Source organism: Equus przewalskii, chromosome 28 (genome assembly GCF_037783145.1).
Source record: "Equus przewalskii isolate Varuska chromosome 28, EquPr2, whole genome shotgun sequence".
Lineage (NCBI taxonomy): Eukaryota > Metazoa > Chordata > Mammalia > Perissodactyla > Equidae > Equus > Equus przewalskii.
In genome coordinates this window covers 2,150,364-2,157,712 of record NC_091858.1, presented here as the reverse complement: position 1 = coordinate 2,157,712, position 7,349 = coordinate 2,150,364, and the positions used below count along the sequence as shown (strand labels likewise).

Genomic DNA, 7,349 nt, shown 5'->3' with positions numbered 1-7,349 from the left:
TGCTCAGCTGCTCGCTGTGGGGGTCCCTTGTTCAGTTGCAGTTGATAATGGCTGAGGCTGGTCATCTGAAGGCTATTTTCTCATGTGTGTGGTACCCAGACTGACAGGGACAGAACTCCTGAGAGCTGATAGGCAACACTCCACACAACCCCCAGATGTGACTAGTTTGGGCACTCTTTCAAAATGGAGCTTCAGAGTAGACAGACTAGCTACACGCAGCTGGCTTCCCCCAGAGCAAAAATTCCAAGGGACCCCGGCGATAGCTTCAAAGCTTCATAGGAACTAGTTTTGGAAACTGCACAGCATCTCTTCTCTTTTATTTGTCAGAATTGTCACAGACAAGTTTTAAGGGGCTGACAGAATACACTCCACTTCTCAGTGGAGGAATGACCAAGTTACCACAGCTACCATTGTTCTGGATTCAAAAGGAAGGAAGATCTCTGCTACGAAGATCATACTTCTGCAGTCAGAATCTTTCCCCATTTTCTAATCCCTGTGCCAAGCACATTCATAGTGGTGCAGAACAGTCAGGTACGTAACTTCAGGATGAACGAGACCTGAGGTAGATCTTACGTACAGCTCTGGTAAGTTTGAAGCCACAAATACACTCATACTTCTTTTTACAGGTATCTAATTGTGTGCGGCATGAACTGTAAGATGTTCCTACCCTCTACTCTGGTAGTTTATTTCTGGGACTGTATTTTAAGGAAATTGTCCAAAATATGAAAGTCTGTGCGTAATGATGAACTCTTCTGTTCGTGGCAGAGTCCTCCATCTGTACAATAGGTGCATTCCGCAGGAGGCGCATCCAAGGATGCCCTGCACATTTTCAGTTTTCTCCCCCTACTAATCATTCCCATTACCATACAACTGTGCTGTCATTTCTCATATCTTTGAACTGTCTTTATTAATGAATTATTGTTCATTTTTCAAGTGCATGTTTTTGTTTTATTTTTGTTGTTCTCAAAGATGTTTGTTCCAGTTGCAGCTGTTAGTGCAATTACAGAAGTTGAAACAAGTGAGGTTCCCTCCTATAAAAATGAAACTGAAGCACGAGGATCAGTTTCCTTCACAAGTTTTCACTCCGTTTACAAGTGAGGGCCCTGGCCCTACAGTGAAAGATTGAGAAGGGAACGCACATCGATATTTTAAGAGAAGTAAAAAGTCTGTGGTAACACTTTTCATGATTCTCCCCTTTAAGCAGCTGGATCTGATCTTATTGGATGAGACTTTATCATCAGGAAGACAAAATAAGCCATTTCCATAAAAAACTAGGCACACCAAATAGTCTCTGGGCTTTAAAATACCTACAAAGGCAGCCAGAAAATGAGAGACCATTTAACAGCAATGAAAAGTGACCTGAGGACAATTTAACTCGTTAGTCACAAGTGAGTAAATTATTGAACTGAATTAATATTTGCTCAAAATTTAAACTCGATTGAAAACTATGAACCACTGGCCAAGTATTGTGTCTAACGGTCAGAGAAATGGTGGCTTTTGAATGTCCCTGCCTCAGTGACCTGGAAAAGTACAGACAAGAAAATTCCACTTTCACACCATAGGAGAAGCGCACTGGTTAGAGGAACATTTCTCGTATATCAGCACACAGAATCAGCCCTTTCTGAGTTCCGTGTGCCTGGAACAAGTCTAAGCATTCTGCAAACCGTTGAATCGTTTAACTCTCTAGGAGATATTACTATTAGCATTGCCTCCAGCATACAGTAAGGAAGGTAAGGCAGAGAGATTAACTTGCTTAAGGTAACAGCTAGTAAAAGGGAGGGCAGGGAATTGAGTCCAGGCGGTTTGCCTCAAAGACCACCTCTATTTATGCTGCCTCTCAACAACCTAGAGAGTCTTCTCATTTTCAAGGAAAGCCGAGTCTGAAGAGTTATAACAAATTCAATCCTGACCGTTGCACCATAGCCTGTGATCCTGTCACCAGACATCAGCGCTGGAAAAATCTCTAGTGAAGAACGGATTCACCAAACAGAGGAGAGCATCCCGGAACATGGGACCACTGCACCCCACCTTTAATGAAGGCTCTGAATTCCAACCCCAGCCCCAACCATCCCTTCCTCTCTAAGATCAGTGTCCACTGGGCTATGGTACCACAGCCCATCCACAAGGGTGGGGTGAGCACAGGCAATGCTGCGAAGCTCAGGCCTGGGTCTGCCGGGAAACACTGGCATCTGATCAGAGGATGACAGGAGTGTTACCAGCTATTCCCATCAAAGCTTTTAAGCCACTTGAGGTCCAAGGACTTGAATATGGCCAGGCTCCTTTCACAGAACACACAACAGTAAAGTACATTGCACTGAAAACGGTGTTTTGGCCATTTGGATAGAAACGGGAATTTATTTGCCAGGAAGGATGATGCCATCATACCTCCGCTGGAACCAGCACGTGGCCTCGTCTTTGCTGATTCTGTGTTTGGCTCCAGTGCAGCTGTCCTGCACTTCTTGTCTGCAATGCTAAAACCTGGCCTACCCAGCACCACATAGAAGTCCAGCTCACAGATACCAGTGCTCGGGTCATATTTGATCCCCGGATTGATGTGTTCCTGAATCTCCAAACCCAAGTTTCTGGTATCTGAGAAGTTATTTCTTCTTAACTTGTACTCACACCTTTAGACCTTTCTCCAAGATTTCTTCTGCCTTGTCCCATGGCCTGCACAGTGGATGCCAATCTTCTCATTTTTCTGATGCCAAAGGATCTGCTGGTGTATCTAGCTTTGGAGAACACTAGAGTCTGGCCAGTGAGCTGCTCCAGCACCTTCGCTGCCCAGGTCAGTCTGTCTCCACTCGCCCACACAGATGTTGAGGCAGAGCTTGCTGATGCGGAGTTCCCACATGGGGTTCTCCTTTCACCTTGATCCTGCACCATGGTGGGGAACAGGAAGAGAGCTAAACTGCATTTTTTTTTTCCTTTTTTTTTTCTGGTGAGTGTCGACGAAAATAATCCATAACCAATCTATAAATGAAAATTTGGGTGAGTTTATTCTGAGGTTAAATCTGAGGATTATAACCCGGGAGAGTCTTTCCACAAAGCAACAGAGCTCTCCAAAGAAGTGGGGGTATACAGGGTGGTTATATACCCTCAAAGATATGATTGAAATGTCCCTTTTACAGTAGTCACGAGGCTGCTCTGTCAGCACAGCGACTGATGGAAATGACAGATAGGTCTGCTCTGTCTCAGTGAATGCTGCAGGCTGGCAGGTCTGTTGCCTCGAGCTGGGCGGTCACAGATGAGCGCTGCAATCAGTTCCCAGCCTAAAGAAAGATGCTTAATCTTTAAGGAGATGCCAACGTTGGGAGGGGGAGGGAAGTTGCACCTTTATCTCAAAATGTCTAAGCAGATATACAAGGCATGCTCAATGGCCACAGTCAGGCCCTTTTGGAAATACAAAGTCAGGCCAAATTAGGTTTATACCAAATGGCTTCCTCATATACTCCAATATATCCTATTACTTGCCATTTTTATTTATCATTTCCCCCTTTTGATCTCTAATATTTCAAAAGAAAGCATTGATGATCAAAATATTGTCCCTCAGCGCCAGGGTTGTTGCTGCCTGCCCTGGGTCCATCATGTTGCTCGGTGCTAGGCTTTTATTTCATTTATTTGCCTAGTCGTCCACGCTGGGGGGAAATAGTGGACAAGCATAGAGTTATATATATATATTAACAGAGGAAGCATTTCACATATCATGTAATTTCCAATTAATTTTAGATTGTTGTGCAAACATTGTATATGTGCTTTTCTATGACACTTCACATTTACATTGTATATGATTATAGAACAAGTACAGTAACGATAATAACTCAACATTTTGAAAGGATTGGTCTGAAATGAATTCTTAGTCGTAGTCCCTATCAGAAAAAGAAATTTGTCCAGAGTAATAAGACAGATCAACCATCTCAAGCCGTCAAGCAATCATTACTTTAGTTTGTATGCTACTCTTACAACAGTGAGTAAAGAAAACAACAATTAGTTTGAATATTATGACTAGTACAAGAATTCCAAGAAGTAGTAGAAATAGGAATTCCAATCCGGATCGGAAAAGGGAACTGATACCGGAAGGGAGCAAACCAAACAATTCAAGACTGGGTGTCGGATCACATAAGGCATCCACTTGCTCCTTCATGTGTTTTAGCAGAGATGACACATTGGAAGATTCATCACGTATAAAAGCACAGCATCCAGTCTGAATGATTGTATATGTACCACCTTGGGATGCAGTAAGAATATCTAAAGCCATTCTGTTTTGAAGGACAGTCCTTCTCATTAAAGACATTTCAGTATTTAAATAAGGGTCTTTTTGCAGCTTGAAATATCTCTGATGATGTCATCGGGCATTCAGGTATCTTTCTGAGTGGCTTACAGCTTACACAGCAACAGACAGGAATCTCTCTTAAGTTTCTATCAAGTTGTTCAGCTTCAGTTTGCAAGGCTTCAGGAAAAAGAGCATGTTCAATTCTCAATGATTCCAAATGAAAATAAGGTGAAAATTGAAAACATTAGTTTGGAGGTTTGTAATCAGATATTTCAGTAGAAGAATTCAGGATCCAGTCCAGTTCACAGGTAGAAAAAGCCTCAAAGACAATTAACAGAACTAGGATCTAATATCCACAAATGTGCGTTATAGTTTTTCACTGAAACATAATTCTTCTCTCTAAAATCACTCTCATTTTTGCCAAAGATAGTCAAATTAAGACTAATTGGTTTGCAAAATAAGTTTAGTTTCAAGAAACTTGGCCCAGTTATTTACATAAGTGCAGCAAGAATAGCAATTGATCGCATAGGCTCTTAAATCTGCTTTGCTGGAATTCTCTGTGAGGAATCTCAGATTGAACTGTAAAGACCTCTCGAGGCCAGGAAAGCCACACCAAGGATTTGTGCCATCAGGCCTTGCCTGCAATACCTTAGATTTGGGTGAATTTCTCTCCTTTCTTCAGATTTCCCAAAATATTTCGAGGTTCATGGCACCTGCCAGATAAGCAAGCTTCCTTACTTACCAGGTAAGATTGCTGGAATCTCTCTCTGTAAAGCAAGGTACCAGGCCCATATTTCCAAGTGTCTTTATTTCCAGAAAGTCAACCTTATTCCTCAAAGGCAGTATTGTCATATCTGAGTCTGTATGTTTCTCTCAAATATGACATTCCAGTCAAAGTTTTGGTAAGATAACAAATGTGTCCTGTTATAAGGAGAACAGATTCTTATTGAACTTATGCAAATAACTATATTGCCACGAAATAACCATACTCACTCACAAAGAGTTTCCAAATTCTGGAGGGATCAGGTAGGGAGAAAAAGATAAATGTTTCAGTTCTGCTCATAAAGTTATAATTTCACTGAATTGCTGTAAGGCATAGTTAGCAGAAGAGAAAAGAGAAAAAGATTTCCTTAAATCTGGGAAAACAAAACAACTCATCAAAAACATTATTTCAAACAAAAGTAAAAAAAATTATAATCATCCACAGTTCATTCAGTCCTGTATAATCTGTTCTTTTGATCTTAATCTTCTGTTAGCAGTTTTATGAGGTCATCAGTTTCCCCATTAGATTTCTGTAATTTCTTACCCAGTTCAGTTCTATGATCTGAAAGTCTGTCAGAAACCTGTATTCCAGAGTAAGCGTCAGAGTCCTTTCCATGAATTCCTCTGAAGATGAGACGTATTTCCAAAAGCAAAAAGCATCAGAGTAAAACAGCAACTATCTGCAAATGACAAAAGACTCAAAAGGGCAATTGACAAAGAAACTTGGCTACTTTTGTGACATACAACACTTCTAGATAATAACTAGAATTATGACTGATAACCAGGACAGATCAGAATTTTAGGAATCTTATATAATTTTAGACAGCTATACGAATAGCACTTACCCACCTAATACCACCTAAGAAAAATTATCACCACTTATCTGACAATGCTTCCAATGTAATTTAACAGACCAAATAAGCCTCATTAGTTTAGAATCTTCCACCTTATAGGAAGAGAGCACAAATTTCTCTGTGAAGTCCCAGGGGCCCTCTGAAAATCCTCAGAGAAATCCTCCCCCTTCATTCAGGTCAAAGGAAACCCTTTATTTAGGACTTGAATTTTTTTTTTTTTTTTTTTTTGAGAGAGAGAGAGAAGCTTGTCAAAAATGTCAAAAGTTTTTAAAATACTTGTTCAAATAGAAAACAACGCTCACTGTGAAACAATGCTCAGGCATCCATTTAAAGTGACAACAGAAACAGTCAAGAGCAAACAACACAGTCAAAAAATTTTAGAAGAGACCTCTTTCTTTCTGAATATAGGAAATTGTTTTAACAAAACATAGATTTTTATCTTTTAGGTAGAGTTAGAGCAGGCCGAAAGTTCAAGAAAAGTATCCTTTGAAAGAAAACCAAATTTTAGTTTCTGTACCAGCTTATTTTTAACATTAAAATTCATTTACTTAATTGGATTTACTTTAATCTTAGTTAACTTGACCAGGCATAAAACTCCTTTCTGAATTTCTCCTTCACAAACCTTCTACAGTTTTCTTTTGCATTCAGAATTTGTCCCATGCTTGCTTTCTTCCCTTCTAGTACATTAGAACAAATTTATCTTTCTTAACCAAACTAACAAAAATACTTCCTTTCTTTATACCTTCTTTACTGAAAACATACATTTTAACTTTCCTTGAATGCAGAGCTGTTTTCCTTATTAATTTCCAATAGCTTTAATTATATATGTTAATTAGAACCTTTAACCATTAACAGACAAAAGGTAAGCAATTATGAATTGTCTTTTATATCAGCATTCTAAACACTTCATAATTTCTAGGAACGTGTCACTTTACAGTAAAAGACCCAAAGACTTTTGGTATCTCTGCAATAAAAAGCCAAAAGTAGATAAACTTAGATGTTTAGCAATGTTTGTGTTCTATCCAATCCAAAAATGACCCAGATACTCAGATTTTTATCACTTAACTTAGCAGAACTCAAGATTGTTACCCAAAAGAATTTGGAAGCTGTTTTTCCCTCCCCCCTCTTTTTTTTTTTTTTTTTTCTCCAGTCTTAGGAATTAGTGATGGGCTAGGTAGTAGTTGCTAGAGAGGGGAGATGATAAACCATTTCGAGATAAAGGAACTGGGTGGAATCTGAACTGCCTCTAGAGCAGTATTTCCAGTCTTGCAAGGATTTTTCTATGGACAGTTGCTCTTGATTTCCCAGAAACTGGATTGTAACTTGAATGACATCCTAGGTTGATCTACCTGTCCAACTACATCATAAAGGCACAGAGAAACCCCTCAAGTTTTCGATTTTACAGAAGGTCCAGGTTCTGGTCAGGTCCAGCCTGAACTTAACCTCGACTTGGTGACAACAGA

The 7,349-nt window shown here is 39.9% G+C and overlaps 1 pseudogene; it reads right to left on the bottom strand.

The window, feature by feature from the left end:
• Window positions 1-2,244: 2,244 nt before the first annotated feature.
• On the bottom strand, window positions 2,245-2,883 carry LOC103543295 (large ribosomal subunit protein uL5-like; annotated as a pseudogene).
• Between the last annotated feature and the right edge of the window lie 4,466 nt (window positions 2,884-7,349).